The sequence below is a fragment of the Amblyomma maculatum genome, chromosome 7 (assembly GCF_055883805.1).
Source record: "Amblyomma maculatum isolate TAMU_Amacu chromosome 7, ASM5588380v1, whole genome shotgun sequence".
Taxonomy (NCBI): domain Eukaryota; kingdom Metazoa; phylum Arthropoda; class Arachnida; order Ixodida; family Ixodidae; genus Amblyomma; species Amblyomma maculatum.
The window spans coordinates 47,250,297-47,268,460 of NC_139350.1; the positions used below are offsets into that span (position 1 = coordinate 47,250,297).

Sequence of the window (18,164 nt, forward strand, 5' to 3'; positions counted from 1 at the left end):
TCGATGCGATAGAAAGCGTTTCCATTAAACAGTTTTTTTTTTATTTTCTGCATGTTTCATCGTTGAATTCTTCCATCAAAAATTTTTGATTAAAAGTTAAATGACCATTAAACATTTTTCTATCATGATGCTTCGGTAAAATTTTAATCAGTAGCTGAATAGACGCAGCAAGCAGCAAGCTCAAAAAGAACGAAACCGAACCTATCGTCAAAAAAATCTAAACTGAGCCAATCCAATCCACCTGACAAGTTGAAGTTTAGTCATGGAAGATGGCTTCACGTTTACGTGTTCTGCATTTTCTGCGCAGTTACAAATACCTACGGCTGTAATGCACTGCTAGCATTGTTTTTGCTGTGGCTTGGTGCGGCTGGCACACTTTGTTCACCCGCCGATTCCAAAGTAAGTATTTCACCGAACTTTGGTTTCTTTAGTGGAACTTTTCGATGCACCGATAGTGGTGAGCTTTTGGGTAAGGAAACAGCTCTGTACAGCAGCCGAACGGTCGAGTGTTTTAGGCGAGACTGACAGGATGGCTCCGCGCCGACTAACTAAAGTGCAGCCTCAAGTCTGAGGGCCATCTTTCTCGGCATTACTGGACGCTGCGCCAGTAAGCCGCGCAACTTCTCTGTCTCTGATAAAGGAGTGCCTGCCCGAGCTTTAAAGGAGTTAATTTGTTAACCATGCGCAACGTACTGAGTTGTAAAAACTATACGAGAAAACTTTTGCACTCCTCGAGCCTATCGTGCGACATGCCTACACTTGTGAAACGTCGCTACTTTTTTTTTTTTTTTTTTTTTTTTTTTTTTTTTTTTTTTTTTTTTTTTAATGAACAGCCGCTGATCTTTCTCTCTCGAGCTTTACGGCAACTACAGTTTCTAGAAGGAACGGCTGTAGCTACTAAATAACTAAAGGTTTAGTACTCTCCTTCAGCTTTGACAAACCAGGACAGCACCTTGCGCATGTTGGTTATGCATGTGGGACCGAACCGCGCAGAACAACCGGACAAGAAAAGTCAGCACTTGTCTTTTTCTTGACCCGTTGTTCTGCGCTGTTCTGGCACGAATTTGACATACCGCCGCCGCGATACAGTTGGGCTGTAAGCTCTAGTGCCTGCAACGCCTTCTTTTATGCAAAACAGGCATACTGGGAGGCCATGCAAGCCGCGGGCTCAAAAAAAAAAAAAAGAAAAAAAGAAAAAAGAGCACGAGTTGAGCAAAAGTGAGATGAAAACAAAATTGTTGTTGCTTTGTCCTTACAGATATTCAAAGGCTCCTCAGAACTTCACTGCATTATTGACAGCGAGATAATGCTAAAGCTACACTAGAGCCATGCAGCACCTTATAGTGCATGATACTGAGCTTATGTCTCGCACTGAAAGCTCTTACCATGTTCTTAGATTATCATATTAAAGTAGCTTTAAACCCATGCTTGTTAATACAGTGATAGCCATAAATTGAATCTAGGGCATCATGCTCACATACAAGGCTTCTGATAACTGCTGGTCACATGATGTGGGCTATAGCAGAAACCTGTACCTGGTCATCTTACAAGCATTTGTGCAATTGATGCTTTTAATGTGTTGTAAAAGCTTTTGTGTTCTGTTTCTGTATGGGAATGCTTTCCTTATTGAAGGCTAACATTTGGCTTGCTACAGCAAAACCTCTACCTAGTCATCCTAAAAACAGCACCGCAGTTAGTGCTTTTAGTGTGTTGTAAAAGTATTTGTGTTCCGATTCTGTATGGCAGTGCTTTTCTCGTTGAAGACTAGCATGAGGCTTCCAAAAATTTTTCAGATGCCATTTGCTGTAGCCGATTTCGTAGGCCAACAGGAAGCAGCACTTTGAACATGGAAAACTGTCATCCACGGGGGAAAAACTGCAACATCACTTTGCATTCTCATTTCTTTGGTATGGCTAAAAGTGAGTATTGTATCATTATCTATATTATTAATATTGAATCATGATTGTCAGTGTTGAAGTTGTTTGAGCGTGATGATTTTAAACATGCAGGACATCCCTTCGACATTAAGGTTTTAGCTTGTTTACATGTAGGATGTAGAGCTGGTTTCAACAAACTTTATGCAGCAAATTCTTTTTACATTGTCCACCATGTTACTTTTTGTCATTGTCCATTGAAGTAAATAACCAGTATTTTACGTTTACACAGTCGTCCACTCTTAGCTTGAATGGGAATGCGTGGCATGCAGTTTGCAAAATAGCAATTCATCCGTCACAGCCATGCATCAAGGCTAAGTGGCTTGTGCGTAGAGGGACCAGCCACTCCAGCTTCACGTCATCTGCCTCGTTGCTTCGGTGTGCAGACGTGCATTGAGGCAAAGTGGCTTATGTGTAGAGAAACCAGGAGCTTCTTTGTCACATCGGGCTGTTTGTTACGGTGTGCAGATGCTCATCGAGGCAAAATGGCTGATGTGTAGAGGGACCAGGAGCTGCTGCTTAACGTCCTTCTACTCTTTACTACAGTGCACAGCCGTGCATTGATGCTAAGTGGCTTGGGCATGGAGGGCCCAGGAGCTGCAGCTTCACGTCTGCCTCTTCGCTCAGGTACACAGGTACGTATTGAGGCAAAATGGCTTATGCATAGAGGGACCAGGAGCTGCTGTGTGGCATAGTCTGTATATTTGCTATGGTGCATATCGAAGTACAATGGGGGGCTTGTGTAAAGGTACCATGAGCTGCTGCGTCATGTCGTCTGCCTCTTTACTATGGTGCGCAGGCATGCATCAAGGCAAAGTGGCTTATGCATAGAAGGACCAGGAGCTGTTGTTGCACATCTGCTATGATGCGCAGCTGCGTATTGTGGGTGGTGGTGGAAAACATTGCCATCAGATACAAATACAGGAGGTTACTCACTAGCTGACCCTGAGGGGGCCTGTCCTGACAAAAACAAGGGGGCCCTAGTTTGGGACCCCAGTGGTGGTAGAGGGACTAGAGGCTGGTACTTCACGCTGTCTGCCTCTTCGCTACGGTGTGCAGCTGCGATGGATGCAGTGGCATCTCAAAAAGTGCATGCCACGCACTCGCATGTTCAGCCTGAGTGGACGACTGTGTACCTGCTATAGCTTTGTTATTCATAGAATACACCTAGGCCAAGTTGGATAAATTATAGCTCACCTCATGTGGTCAGGAAAGAAAAGCCACTCCAGAAAATCTGATGCATTTACTGTCATAGGATTCTTATTCATATGCATGCTACTGACAAGTCAGATTCTTCACCCTCAGAAATGCCAGAAAAATAACCAAGGGTGCGTCTGCAATAGTCTAGCTCGCTCTTTCTCTGCAGACTTGAGTCAGATGTGTGTTCCATTGTTGTGGGTGGGACAGGTGTGAATCTTTGATTTTAAGCTTGCAACAAGTATGTTATTGTAGTTTAAAGGCAAAACGGTACTAATAATCGCAGCCCCCCGTGGCCTTTATCCCCTTTTAATAGTGTTGCTAGACACTGAATTATTAGTTTACTCTGCACTGTTTCTGTCTAGTTAATGTGCGGAGATGTACATATATTTATATGACTTGGAGTTGTCGACTTTGCACTTAGAAACATTGTAGCGTTATCTGATGTGTTGCTTTCATTTCTTTAATGATTTCTGTAAGGGATCGGTGGGTATGCTAGGCACCATTATTAGTCTGCTCTTTTTGGGTCACCTGTTCAATGCCCAGCTGCGGCCGTCTCCCACTTGCCCTCGAACAGGAGGCGGAGAGACGCGCACAGAGAGGCAGCTACAGAGCTTAACGGAAACAAAGGCAGAGAGGGAAAGAAGTCCCCTCTTCCGAGGACTTTGCTGTCGCACTCGAAGACGCGGGGACAGGCAGTTTGTTCTCGGTGCTGTGTCATGTAGGGGGCTCATTTTTATTTAAGGAGCTTTACAAACAGTATACAACTAACGGGTCCTTAGTACGCTGACTGGACCCATCACCCGGAGGCAGCACAGCTTTGAAACGAGCACCCCTTTTGGAAGAACTGCTTATCGTTCAAAGAAAAAACACTGTCAGCTTGAAGTGTGTAAGGCCCTCTTCCTTGTTGGGGAGCCCATAAAAGTGACAATTATTCAGTGCAGGCGCGCCGAGTGGGGTCTCGTTGAGGATTCCAACCCTGGATGTCAACAATGGTGGGAGATGGCGGCGTTGAAAAAGGGCAAGTGTGTAAAAGTGACGGTATGATGCGGAGCGGGAGGATGTGGGTTGGCTCTTCTGATGTGGTCCGCAATGGTGCTGACTCGGACGCCAATAATTGCAATAATTGCCCTGTAAAAGGAGCCGCCAAGGATGCAAGCTGTGGGCAACAATGGTTGCGCACGTGGGACACCGTTTTGATGGGTTCTAATTTTTTTTTTCTTTTTTTTTCCTAGGGGAGAGAGTTTGGCATGTGACCTAGTGAGCCAATCATTTCGAGGTCCATTCTCTAAATTCCGTTTGTTGTGAAACGAATTTGTTGTCCCTTTTGCATTGCTTGTATTAGGGAGAGGGTGAAGAACTTATGAAAGTGGAAAGACATGCCAAAATGTTTGTTAGCCAGTCATGTGTGAGTTCGTTGTCATTGGGGATGAGAAATGTGGGCGGAGTGCCGAAGTTAATGAAACGGCCCCGCGGCCTGGAGAACTCGTTCTGAGCTAGATTTTGATCTCTTTCCTCTTCGGCATAGATCATGGTCATTGTTTCACCTGTTGTAAATACGTACATTCATGTATAAAATTTTCAGTTCATCTTCCTCTCCGTGTGCAAGTTGTTGTGGCCAGATGCAGTAAATTCACTATTTTCATTTCTATATAACATGCCTTTCTGAAGATGGTGAGCTCTTTTGTCCAATCCTGTAAGAAAGCAGCAAAGCGCTCCCAAATCTTCCACAAAACTGTGTGATATCTTTAATGCTAACTGCGGCTTGATGTCACTCAAAACATGTAGTTGAGGTAGATTTCTTCCCCCCCCCCCCTCTTTTTGTTCGTTCAAATGAGGACCAGCGGACACTAACTCTTGCTTTTGTAATGCCCTAGGTCCCGCCTTAAGGCAGTACTCCAATGTCAATACCATTTTTATAGCTATGGCTGTCCAGCAGCACTAATGTCTTTTATACACTTCTTTTACTAATCTCTTACCCAAATGGTGGCTTATACTGCGGGGGCGAAAGTCTCTGGACAGTATGTCTAGATTTTGGACTAGAATCACGATGTAAACGAATTGTGACCTTATTTCTCTTGCACACTTGAAAGAACTAATGTTCAACTTTCACATCGACAAGTATGGTCCGAGTTTCCTGGTCGATGATGTATGGTCCGAGTTTCCTGGTCGATGTGAAAGTTATGTGCTTTGATTGCAGTTTGTGTAGTCCACACACTTGTCCCCGATATTACATAGGGGCAAATTAGGCGCCTTTACAGGGGCAGTTTCTTTGGCGCCCACTACCTTCCCCATAAAAAAGCTACAATGTTTCTTGTGAACAGCTGGCTGCATTTATAAATACCATTATTTTTTTTGTAATTTGTTGTGCGTAGTTGAGAAATCCATGACATACATGCACAGCTGGTTGCCAGAATATCAACCATATTTCAGTAACTAACATCCATGCTGCATCAAGAGCTTGTGGTTGTCAGCTTATTGTGTTTTGTGTAACTATAAGCCTTGCTATTGTAATGTCACATATAGCGCTGTGGGTAAATAAATAACTTTTAACTCTTGTAGAAGCATGAACACTGCGCAATCACTGCGGCGGGCTATGCTTCCACATTGGGCTTTAGCCACATGTCAAATGTCTATCTTTATTCTGCTGCAGCAGCTTGCATGTTATCAGATAAGCTACTTCGTCGCAGCTGCTCTAAGGAGACGCTTTCTAGACGCTTGTAGCCTAGATGTTGATGTCGATATACCCCCAACACGCCCAGGGAATGTCTTTGGTAGAGGGTGCATGGAAACCAGCGAAATGTGCAGTTTACAGAATAAAAAGGTAACAATTTTAAATGATGTTATTATTGATCACTTCTTTTCAGAGCAGGAACAATGACTTTAGAAATCTGCCTGTTAAACCGCTCAAAATGTAGGTTTCTGCCGCCAATGCGTACCTGTGTAATACTGCAATGCTCTGGCTGTGCTTTATGTTCATATACAGCATCCTTTATGCTTAGTTTCTCTGCATGTGCACTCCATGTCTTGGGCATTGCTGAGGGCGCATAGCAGCAAGCATAACATGCCATGTTTGGTCAGAGTGGCATGTTCAAAAAGACGACATAAAAACATTAAAATACTGAATGCCAGGTTCTGGTCAAACTACGTTTGTATCTTTTGTTGTTCTGCATGGGTTTTGCTGCAGTTATATGACCTTTCTATATAGTATGTGACAGTTCTGAATGGAGATGCATGCGTACAGAGCCATCTGGAAAAAGCAATTGAGAGAAACTGGCAGTTGCCCTTGGAGATGTGTAATCAAAATTCAGCACAGATAACTTGAATTTCATTTTCCCTTCTATTGCAGGAGGAGCCCAGCCTGCTCTTTCCATCTTAGGCCTGAAAGACCAGCAACAGCTGATCGAGCAAATGCACAGGATAGTAACTGCTCCTGGAATCCCGGCCTGCGGAGGCCACCCACAGAAAACTCGCTCATCTCCTCGCTAATTCCGAAATATTAGGTTTCAATAAATACCTTCTCCTCCACCACCTCCCCAAGGGAAGAGCTGTCACGGCCAAGGATAATTAAAATTATTCAAGTAGATTCTTAATATTCCAGTTGGCCTGCATTTTACCATGCCATTCCTTAACATCGATATTTTTTCAGTGTAGACTATTTATGCATGCAGTTTTTGCAATAAAGCCAAAAAAGCTTTTTTTACAACCTCGCATGCTGGTATGCCTATGCACTTAGCATGTTTTCAGGAATGGTGCATTTGTGTAAAGCTCAGCTAGCATATGTGCCTCTTTGATGGAAGTTTTAATTGCACACTACTGTTCAGTGCTTTGTGTGTGAAAGTAAAGCAGACAACAGGAAACTTGAACCTGTTGCATATTCTATTGTCTGCTTTACTCTCACGACAAGGGCATTGAGCACTAGTATGTGACTGAAATTTCCATGGCACATGCTTGCTGAGCTTTACACGAATGTTATTGACAAGTTTTTACACCAATAGCGGGCCCTGCAAGCATGTTCCGGGAAACGTCCGAATGTCCGCCTCCGGCTGCCCGTCGGACGTCCGTGGGACGCGATCCGGATCCACGAACGATAGTCCGACGGACGTCCGCTGTACGTATATCGAACATAACCGGACTTCCGTCGGATGTCCGAAGGTCCGAAAACGGACGTCCGTCGGTCGACCGTCGGACGGCTATGGCCGTCTGGGCACATACTGACGAAGGTATACATACCGCACCAGTAAAAGCGCTGTCGCAACCGTTCATAAGTCTTAAATACACCCACATGGCCACAATGCAGATCGTTATGGTAAGATGCGCAGATATCACTTCGGAGATCGCGAGGTACGACGAGCAGCCACTTAAGCCGTCTGGCATATAGTGCGTCGATAGAGAAGACGGTCACGAAGGGCGAAATGCTGCGCTTGACGACAAAGGGCACGAGGAGCCGGTGAAAGTTACGAGTTCGTAAGAACATCAATTAGTGATGTAAGCCACGGATCCTTGCGCTGTTCTGATGGCATGTCGTCGATGGACAAGGAAGACAAGGCGGAGTTGGAGGCAGGAGACAACGGAGCGTCAGGGGACACTGGCGAGCGAGATAAAGCGTTTGCGTCGGAGTGCTTACGCCCTGTACGATAGATGACTCGGATATCATACTCTTGTAGTCTAAGCGACCAGCGGGCGAGACGGCCGGTGGGGTCTTTTAGTGAAGACAACCAACATAAAGCGTGGTGTTCCGTAACAACATCAAATGCGCGCCCATACAAGTATGGCCGAAATTTCTGAAGCGCCCAAACAATTGCCAAGCATTCCTTTTCTGTCGCCGAGTAGTTGGTCTCGGCCTTGGTCAGCATTCGAGTTGCGTACGCCACAACGTATTCATCAACACCGGGTCTTTGTTGGGCAAGAACAGCGCCGAGGCCGGCGTCGCTGGCATCGGTGTGCACTTCGGTAGGAGCAGCCGGATCAAAATGTCGCAATACGGGGGGGGGGGGGGGGTGAAGTAAGTATCGTGCGTAATTTCGTGAAAGCAGTATCGCAAGCCGGCGACCAGGCAGAAAGATCTTTGTGGGCGCTGAGAAGGCGCGTCAGAGGAGCAATGATGGTCGCAAAGTTCCGAACGAAACGCCTAAAATAGGCTCATAAGCCTATAAAGCTGCGTAGTTACTTAATGTTTGCTTCGGGAACTCGGCAACAGCACGGAGTTTAGATGGATCAAGAAGGATGCCATCCTTGAACACTGAATGCCCTAAAATAGTAAGTTGGCGAGCGACGAAATGGCACTTTTTCAGATTGAGCTGCAGACCAGCGTCGCTAAGACAGTGCAAGACAGTTTCAAGGCGAGTTAGGTGGGTCGCGAAGTCGGGTGAAAATACGACGATGCCATCCAAGTAGCAGGGACATGTGTGCCACTTCAAACCGCGGAGAATATTGTTCATCATGCGTTCAAAGTTGGCGGGCGCGTTACACAGGCCAAACGGCATGACGAACTCATAGACCCCTTCGGGAGTGACAAAAGCTGTCTTGGGGCGATCGTCTTCAGACATTGGAACTTGCCAATAGCCAGATCATACATCGATTGAAGAGAAAAATTCCGCTCCATGCAAAGTGTTCAGCGCGTCGTCTATGTGTGGCAGCGAATCGACGTCCTTTCTTGTGATCGCATTAAGTCGGCAGTAGTCCACACAGAATCTAATAGACCCGTCTTTCTTCTTGACTAAAACGACCGGGGACGCCCAAGGGCTACTGGAAGGCTGAATAACACCTCTACGGAGCATCTCATCGACTTGCTCATCAATAATGCGGCACTCTGAGGCTAATACACGATAAGGACGTTGGCGTAACGGGGCGTGCGTACCAGTATAGATGTGGTGGGCAACAGTTGATGTCCGACCCAAAGATGGCTGCTGGATGTCAAAGGAAGTTCGGAATCGGTTCAGCAAGTCGAAGAGCTTGGCGCGTTGATCTGGAGCGAGAGCACTGTCGATGGCTTTGTCAGGCAGCAAGAGGCGATGAAGGAGACGAGGAACGAGGTGGGCTAAGGGCACTTATGCTGTCGGAGATTGCACAGGCGGAGAGAAGCGGCGGGACGGTAACAAAATGTTCTGATCGAACAGGGTCGGCATGCCCAACGCACTCGCCACATTGCAACGTGAGTGGATAGAACGAATCATTGGTAATGGCTAGTTCGGTGCGGCCGCTTCGTACACTAAGGACGGCGAAGGGTAGGGGGAAGACAGCGGCGTGAGACGAAAAGGGAAGATGGGGTGGAAGAGCACTGTACAGTCATGAAGAGAGGCACAGTTTATAGACACAATAGCGGCAGATAAAGGCGGGATATCAGTAGCATCCGCAACATGGCATTTGACTTCCCCAAGAACGTTAACGGTGGTCGGTGCGGTGCACAGCGGAGAAAGCTCTACTTCAGCACGAGCGTAATAAATTATGGCGCGATTGTGACACAAGAAGTCCCACCCTAAAATAATGTCATGAGAGCAGTCACGAAGAACGATAAAACTGATGACGTAGAGAACGTCCTGAATGGTGACTCGAGCCGTGCAGGTACCGAGCGGTTCAATGTGCTCAGCAGTGGCGGTGCCCAAAGAAACCCCAGAATACGGCAGAACAACTTTTCGTAACAAGCGGCACAGTCTAACGTCAATAACCGACACAACAGCACCAGTATCTACAAGCGCAAGAGTACAAACATTTTCAATGGTAACTTCGATTAAATTGTTCGGTGGCAAAGCAGGACTTTCACTGTTTGACGAAAGCGCAGTTCTTGCCTTCTGAACTGCGTCTAGTGGTTTTCTCGCATTGGCGAAGTAGAACGGCGGCGCATCAGTGACGGAGAGCGACGGCGCGGAGAGGTTGAGCGGTTGTCATGCGAGAAGTGGTCAAAATGGGACGAGGGCTGAGGGGGCGCACGGAGAGGGGACGACGGCTCGTGTAGTTGACTGGGCTCTGATCGAAAGCATACGGTGCCGGGCGACGGCGGCACAGGCGTGCAACATGGCCAGGGAGACCACATGCAAAGCAAATCGGCCGATTGTCGGATGTGCGCCAAGGGCGTAGAGGTGGCGCACGACGCTGAGTGAAAAATACCCGCTGAGGCGAACCATACGATGGAAAAGGTGTTGGAGGGGGTGGTCTTGCGGCAACCTCAGCATAAGACAGTGCACTGGGTCCGGGCGTCGGGACAGCATCGTCATGAATGAGCGTTGCTGTGAGTGGAGCGGCATGAAGAGGTGGTTGTCGAGGGGACGGAAGTGCTTCGGCAACTTGTTCTTGAATAACCTGGCGTATGTTCGAAGCGAGGTGTGAGCTGGGTTGCGGAACGTTTGAAATTAATGATAATTGCCGGGCAACTTCTTCCCGTACGAAGTCTTTGATTTCTTGGATAAGTGCGGAGCTGACAGTGCCATCAGGTTGTCGACGGACGATGCGTTGGCGACGAAGTTCGTCGTAGCTTTGACACATCATGACAACATCACTTACAGTGCGGGGCTCTTTGGCCATAAGAATGTTTAATATGCCTTCATGGATGCCCATCATGATGTGGCGAATCTTTTGAGCTACTGTCATCGATGCATTTACACGATGGCACAAATCTAAAATGTCTTCGATGTAGCTTGTGAAGGTTTCGCCTGTGTGCTGCACCCGCTCGCGCAAACGGTGTTCGGTGCGAAGCTTGCGGACCGCAGGGCGACCGAAGACATCCACAAAGCGAGATTTGAACGAGGCCCAAGTTGGAATGTCAGCCTCGTGAATTGTGAACCACAACTTTGCGACTTGTGTGAGGTAGAATATCACGTTGTTGAGCTTCAAGATGTCATCCCACTTATTGTGGGTGCTTACGCATTCATACGACAAAAGCCAGTCCTCCACGTCCTGATTGTCGGTACCGCTGAAGACCGGCGGGTCCAGCTGGCGAAGCACCCCGGAGCATGGAATAGAAAGGGCCGAGGTAGCGGGGCCGATGGTGTTAGTGCTGGAGTCAGTCATTGAGGTAGGAATTCGGTGGCTGCGGAGCTCCAGGGCGAGGAATTCCCTAGCAAAAAAATCGAATAGAAAACTAATAGCCTATCAGATTATTGATATTGGCTTTATATGTCTGCCAGAGTATTGGTCGTATGGGTATCCTAGCCTATTGGTTTTACAGGTCTGCTGGAGTATTGGTTTTATAGGTCGATTGTTTACTGGTCATATAGGTTATAGTTTTATCGCTCCTGTGGCATCTGATAAAACAGATCTGTAATGCTAGTACACCCATTGCTGTCAATAATCTGATCGACCTACAAAACCAGTAGGCTTCCTATTGGTTTTGTAGGCCCTATGGAATATTGGTCTCGTCAAGTAAGTACCAGCGTGTGTTTACCTCTCCGGACACCTGAAGGGAGAGGGCAGATATGTTCCATTTTCTAGGGATGAGTTGCGCAGCAGGTGCATGTATACACATTTTAATCCACAATGACAGCGGCAACGCATACTGGCACATAATCCAAGCATTGACTGCATCCAGGTATCCCTCGATTCCAAGATTGCGGACTTCGGCCCGATGATGTACTCTCTCCAATACTGAGGCACCTGAAAGAAATGAAAAAATCGCGTTACAGCTTGAAAAATAAGCGATTTCAAGAGCGCGACAGTACCACGACTTCAAAGAATCGACCCACATATATACCGGCAACCGCGATTGCGCGCGTATTTATGCGGACGCAGTTAGAGGAGGCGCCGCCATTATTGAACGCCGAGGTAGCTGCTGAACCAACATTCCGTCTTGCGCCTCACCACATGTTCTGCCACTTGAACACAGTGCGCACGACATTCGAAAACAGATTTACGCTAAAAAGTTCCATCAATACTTTCAAGAAATCGTGCCGACAACTTTCAAACTCGGCGCTGCGTTAAGGCTGAATCATGGTAGAAGAACAAATGGTAGCGTAACTCCCATAGAAGCCTGCGTGTCGACTCTGAGCGAGGCTTTAGTTTCCCAGCGCCCCCTGCGAACTGTGAAGCACAACAAACACGCGACGTTGCTTGTGACGTCACAGTGACGTACTTTTGGCGGGGAATTTGATTGTTTTTTTACTTGTGAACGAAAAACAAGGCCAACAACGACGGAGACAGAACGATGCTCGGATAAGGCAGAAAAAATGGACACCGTAACTGTTCAGTCAACTTTACTTGACATGGATTTCTACTGTCGTTTTACGTTAACTGAAATGTTACGGCATCTTTAATCACCTTATCATAGCATCGTTCTGTCTCCGTCGTCGTTAGCCTAGTCTTTCGTCGCGCGTCATGTAAACACATTCTGGGGCTTATTTCTTCGGGCACGTTTGCGAAAAAGGGCCTTCAAGTGAATTCGGCAAGCACATGGATAGAACCACATGGTTTGAGGCATTTCACTAAGGGCATAAATGAGTGAAGCTGTGCTGCATAGAAAGCCAGGCTTTATTAATTCACGATTACTTACATGACGCTTCACGACAATGAAAAATAAGTGTAGGAGAGCGACCACCGCTCATTCGTCACGGTCTTCATGAAATCCTCGTGATAACAAAATGACCTGAGCGTAGGTCTCCAAACGAGACGCGGTGAGATTATAAAAGGGTAAAAGATCTTGCTAACAAAGTACATATCAGCGTCAAAGAACAACAAAAACAAACGAACGGAATAACTAACGCTAGCGCTAGAACGCCAACCTGTAAGAGCTTAGGTAAGCAATTCAAATTGGAGTTGCTAGTATTTAGAAGTTATTGCGTCTGAGAAGTGAAAATATCTACGATATAGCTTCGCTCCAATAAATCTCGCCCTGTTCATGATTCCCACATTTTACTTGCGCTTCATTTGCCATTGAAAGGAGTCAATGTGAGGTTACAAACTTACAACTTAAGCAATTAACATGTTCATGAGAAAGATCCCATTGACAACAGGAACATCACTGTAATAACAGCTAAAGCACGTTCAGCGAACGTTGGTGCGGTAATACGACGCAGTAAGCAAAACACGCAGCAAAGGGAGCGGAACGGAAGACTTTGAGCAATGCGACACGCGTCTTGGGGGCAATAAAATCTCACCTTCACCGCTCAATTAAAACATGCAGCGATACGCCGCTCATGCAGACGTGTATCCGTAAAACAAGCCACCACTTTTGCGACGTGCCTGGGAGGCCGATCGAACCGAGCCGCCGAGCTGTGACGCAGCGTTGTCTCATCGTCCGGAAATGCGCACATGCAGCGGCAATGTTTCTCATCGAGCACACACAGTCTTCGCCTTGCTGTAAAGCTCTACCACAACCAGCAGAATGAAATACTGACTGTTTGGTACAGATAACCCACTCTGTACGCAGCACGCAACGATGAACGTTGAACCGGGGCCGATGACGCACCCATCCGCGGATGAAAAAAGCTTTGGTCTGAGCCATTTCTGAGCTTTGGGCAACTACGCAGCGGATAATAAGTGGCCGAGAGAGGCCGTTAGAAACAAGTTAAAATATTATTCAAAATGTGACACGTTTTTTTCTTACGCAAGAAACAAAAACTGCATTCATTCCTGAGCGCGAATATTATGTTTGCTTTCTAGTTCTTTGGAATTCTGGCAGATCTCATTTTCTGTGTGCTAGTAATTTGCCTCACAGTTCGCAGGAGCCCTCATCATCGAGTTGATGCCGCTGGCAGTAGGCAGCTGCACGCGTTTTCTTCCAAGTTGCGCGACCAGTTGTACATTGACCTTGGCCGTCGCGTGAGTTTTCGCGTGCATGCGATTCAGCCAAGGTCAATGTACAACTGGTCGCGCAACTTGGAAGAAAACGCGTGCAGCTGCCTACTGCCAGCGGCATCAACTCGATGATGAGGGCTCCTGCGAACTGTGAGGCAAATTACTAGCACACAGAAAATGAGATCTGCCAGAATTCCAAAGAACTAGAAAGCAAACATAATATTCGCGCTCAGGAATACCCAGGCAGCATTGGCCGACTGCCGACCTATGGCCGGTCAGCGGCAGCTGGTCGGCAGCCGACCTGCCGGCATTCGGTGCTCGGTCGAATGACGGCCCATGGTTGGCCATGTACCAGGTAGGACGGAAGTCGGCCATCAACCAAGGCCCAAGCTCGGGCACCCGACTGAACGCCGACCGATTCGGCCACGGTAGCTCGGCCAATGGGCGGCCCATGGTCGGCCATGTACTAGGTAGGGCAGAAGTCGGCCAGCATCCATGGCCCGAGCTTGTAACCCCGACTTAACGCCGACCTGTTTGGCAACGGTTGCTCGGGCATTTGGCTGCTCACGGTCGGCCGCGTGCCACGTTGGCCAGAAAGCCGGCTAGCACTCACGACCCAATATGCCTGTAGTAGACGCCGATTACCTCCCTGGATCTACTTAACCTCTTGTACAAATCCAGTTGTCAGTGAGAACGCGCACACAAAACAAAACCGCGAGGTCATAGCACGAGCATGTGACATTAAATTAGTGATTAGAAGACAGCTTTTTCATTGCCGAGAAAGAAAACGTTGCCGCAAGTTGATCGAATAAATGACCGTTTTCTGCGTGCAGGAACTACGCGCAGCATCGTATGTTTACCTGGGGAAAGGACCAAATACGATGTGTGTACTTTCTAGACGCAATCCCTGAAAAATGAAAAGCCGGAAGACTGTCGAGTTTGCCATTTTAGTTTCACACGGTCGTAAAGAAAAAATGGCAGTTTTTCGCGCAGACTGCGAGCATGACAAGCGCCCCTATTGAAATGACTCCGTATGCAGCAGTACAGAAAATGTACGGATTCCGTACGTTTTCCGCATCACACTTACAGAAAACGAGCGGATTTCATACGTTCGTTCCGGAAGTCCTTGCGGAACTTACGGATTTCATGCTGCGGATGCGGATGGTCGTGTGCGGAGAACATTTAGACGTCATGCGATTGATACGGATGTCCTAATTTGGAGTGTACGGAGCCTGTACGGCGATTGCGGACGGATGTGTGCGGAGCATTCGGATTCCTCACTGATATGATGCTGTAACTACGGAGTGCGTACGGTTAATGCGGATACTCCGTTCCGCGTAAGCGGAAACCTCGCTGTACAGGCCGGCAAATTCGGAAGAAACGGACTTCACCACAGCTACTCGCTTGAGCCACGTACGTCCCGAACGCAGTTGTTGCAAATAATTAATGAGGGTGTTTCGCTCACTTTTTATATATCTATTGAGAGAATCATACGTATGTATATGCCATGTAAAGACTATGGCTCGCGGTGACAATTAAGACGCACCAAAAAATGGCTCGCGCGGCGGTATCCCTAGTAGCACACTTTGTTGCCTCAATGTGGCCGCAATGTTTGCTTTCAACATTGCCTTAACGTGGCTAGTGTCCTCTTTTTGCCATGTTGATGCAACATACATAAGACAACATTGAAGCAACATTGCACCAATGTTACAACAACCTTTAGTCAATGTTTAAGCCACTTCTGAAGACAATATTAATGCAACATGGCTGCAACATTTTCTTAATATTGGTACAACATTTTATTCGCACACATGCAACATTCCCATGACAACGTTAGTACAATATTGCTGCAAAGCTACTGTAATGTTTCAGAAACTTTCAGGCAGCATTCCAAGCTACTGAAATATTCTGCCGCATTGATGGCCACTAGCTATCGATGCTTGCTGTTCAATAAATTTATCTTGTGAAAGGCTAAACCATGTGCAATGGTATCGTCGTACCACAATGGTTATGGTAGCTTAAGGTCGCAAGACTGAGCAACTGAACATTACTCGTTGCCGCACGGCAGTGCGGTGCGGAGGAGTATGAATACCTAAAAGGCTGCACGGGACAACACAGCTTTTCCCCACTTTTCAAGCCGCTTGCTCTGAATGAGACCTTAAATGTAATATTCATCAGCTCTGCACCAGTGCTCATTTAGATGCTATAAGCTGCTGTGACCTGAAAATGGCACTGAAAGTGGTTATTCTGGCAATTAGAATGATTTATATATATGCATGTGCATTACAAATAACCATCATTTGTTTTTTAGCGGTATTTTATACGTCAAGAATTTATTCAATTAACCTAACAGCAAGCTTGATTCCAGTATACTCATTAGCTTGACATACAGCAGCTAGTCTCACAAATGTAAGACATTTACTTCAAGACAATCGTTTTATGCAGAAACTTGCAACAATCATACATAGCACACAGTCGATTTGGCTACTCAAGAACAGGAAGCACAAATAATGTCAACAGTTACTAAGCACACCAGCATAGCTTTAAAATGTGCATGTCCCTCAACTTGAGTTTTACAAACATGACACTTTAGTAAATTATTAATTGCAGAAACTTGCAACAAAATATAAAACAGCAGTACTGCCTATTCAGAAAAAGGAAGCAGATATATAACATACTGAACATTTACACAGGCACATTGGCATAGATTGAAAAATGTGCCACATGGGCCTATATTTCACAGACAAGATTTATTTTATTTAATTACTTTATAAAGTAACTTGCAACAAAGCTACAAAACAACACACAGGCTACTCAGGAACAAGAACCAGAGATAATGTTTTGAACAGTTACTGGGCACAATAGCATAGCATGAAAATGCACCCACCACCCCTCACCCCCAACTTGCGCTTACAAATATAAAACACTTCAGTAAACTATTTACGCAAACACTATTTACGCAAGCACAGTGTAGCACTATTTTGTGCAGAAACTTGACACAAATATACAAAGTAGGAGTACCACCTAGTTCGGTATTTAGAAACAAGCAGACGTATTATGAACAGTAGAGTCATTACGACTAGTTTAATCCTTCCTTCTTTGGACATGCGCCATTGCACTGGAAAACTACAAACAAGTATTGTCAGCATTTGACGGAACAATTTAGCAGGTCTAAAAATGCTTGTGCCCTGGTAGCCTCCAGCTGGTCACGATGAGGGTCTCTTCCAAATCATGATGTTGTCACAAGTAAAGCTGCCTCCCTGAAAAAAAAAAAAGATCGAATTGCTAAGCTAAGCATCTTGGTGGGCACATCTCTAATTACAAAATTTTTACGCTGCTCTATGAATACAGACATGGACAGCTGTCACGACCATTATCAGGACTGACTTCTGCCGAACAGTTTTCTAGTTCGTCGTTAACAGCCTCTGCTATTCTTCGTCGTTGCCGGATCGACACTTCGCTTAGCGAACACTTTACTCTCTTCATGATCTGCTGTCACGACCATTATCAGGACTGACATCTGCCGAACAGTTTTCTAGTCGTCGTTAACAGCCTCTGCTATTCTTCGGCGTCATTGCCGGATCGACACTTCGCTTAGCGAACACTTCACTCTCTTCATGATACAATGAATGTAGCACTTTACCAAACTATCACGAAGGGCATGGGTAACACATGCATATATGCGCTACTGGCTTTGTGCCAGGCAACACGTGTCACAGCTCAACAACGTAGGTTAGGAACCACTCACCACTGATGTTATCCTCTGTGCAGGCCTCCGTCATTTCAGCTGAATTCTTATGAAGCCGCAATGCAACACAGCAGCAAGAACACGGCGACCACAAGAAAACTATGCTAGAATAAGGGAAACACACGTGAGCCATGAAGGAAGGAAAATGCTCCATGCACATGAAGAATTTGCCGCGATCGCCGCTTACACGCGGTTTGGCAGGAATGGCTCTCGGTGCGGCCGCGATTTCGACTTGACTTGGATTCGCGACGATCTTCATGACCATTAGACTGCGGGGCATTAATGAAAACAAAACTAAATTTCTTCAGCAGTTATAATTTTAGTCCGCATGTTTAATTAAAAGATAATGCAATTTCAGCAGTCTAAATATATTGCATATATATATATATATATATATATATATATATATATATATATATATATATATATATATATATATATATATATATATATATATATATATATATATATATATATATATATATATATATATATATATATTTCTATCTAAGTGTAACAAAGTTCAGTACACTTGTACTGTTCATCGCATGCACATGACA

General features: G+C 46.0%; 2 long non-coding RNA genes across 3 annotated transcripts; one reads left to right on the forward strand and one right to left on the reverse strand.

Annotated features, from left to right (window-relative positions):
- Positions 1-266: 266 nt before the first annotated feature.
- Positions 267-7,333, forward strand: LOC146183142 (uncharacterized). 2 transcript variants are annotated; one of them, XR_014708730.1, is made up of 4 exons: positions 267-399; positions 1,794-1,919; positions 2,403-2,569; positions 6,481-7,333. It is a non-coding gene; the product is annotated as an uncharacterized LOC146183142 (long non-coding RNA). The 2 variants fall into 2 exon arrangements; XR_014708731.1 differs by lacking the exon at positions 2,403-2,569.
- An 8,298-nt stretch (positions 7,334-15,631) lies between these two features.
- On the reverse strand, positions 15,632-17,946 carry LOC146183143 (uncharacterized). Its single transcript, XR_014708732.1, has 2 exons — positions 17,605-17,946; positions 15,632-17,116 (listed from the first exon to the last, which is right to left on the reverse strand). It is a non-coding gene; the product is annotated as an uncharacterized LOC146183143 (long non-coding RNA).
- Between the last annotated feature and the right edge of the window lie 218 nt (positions 17,947-18,164).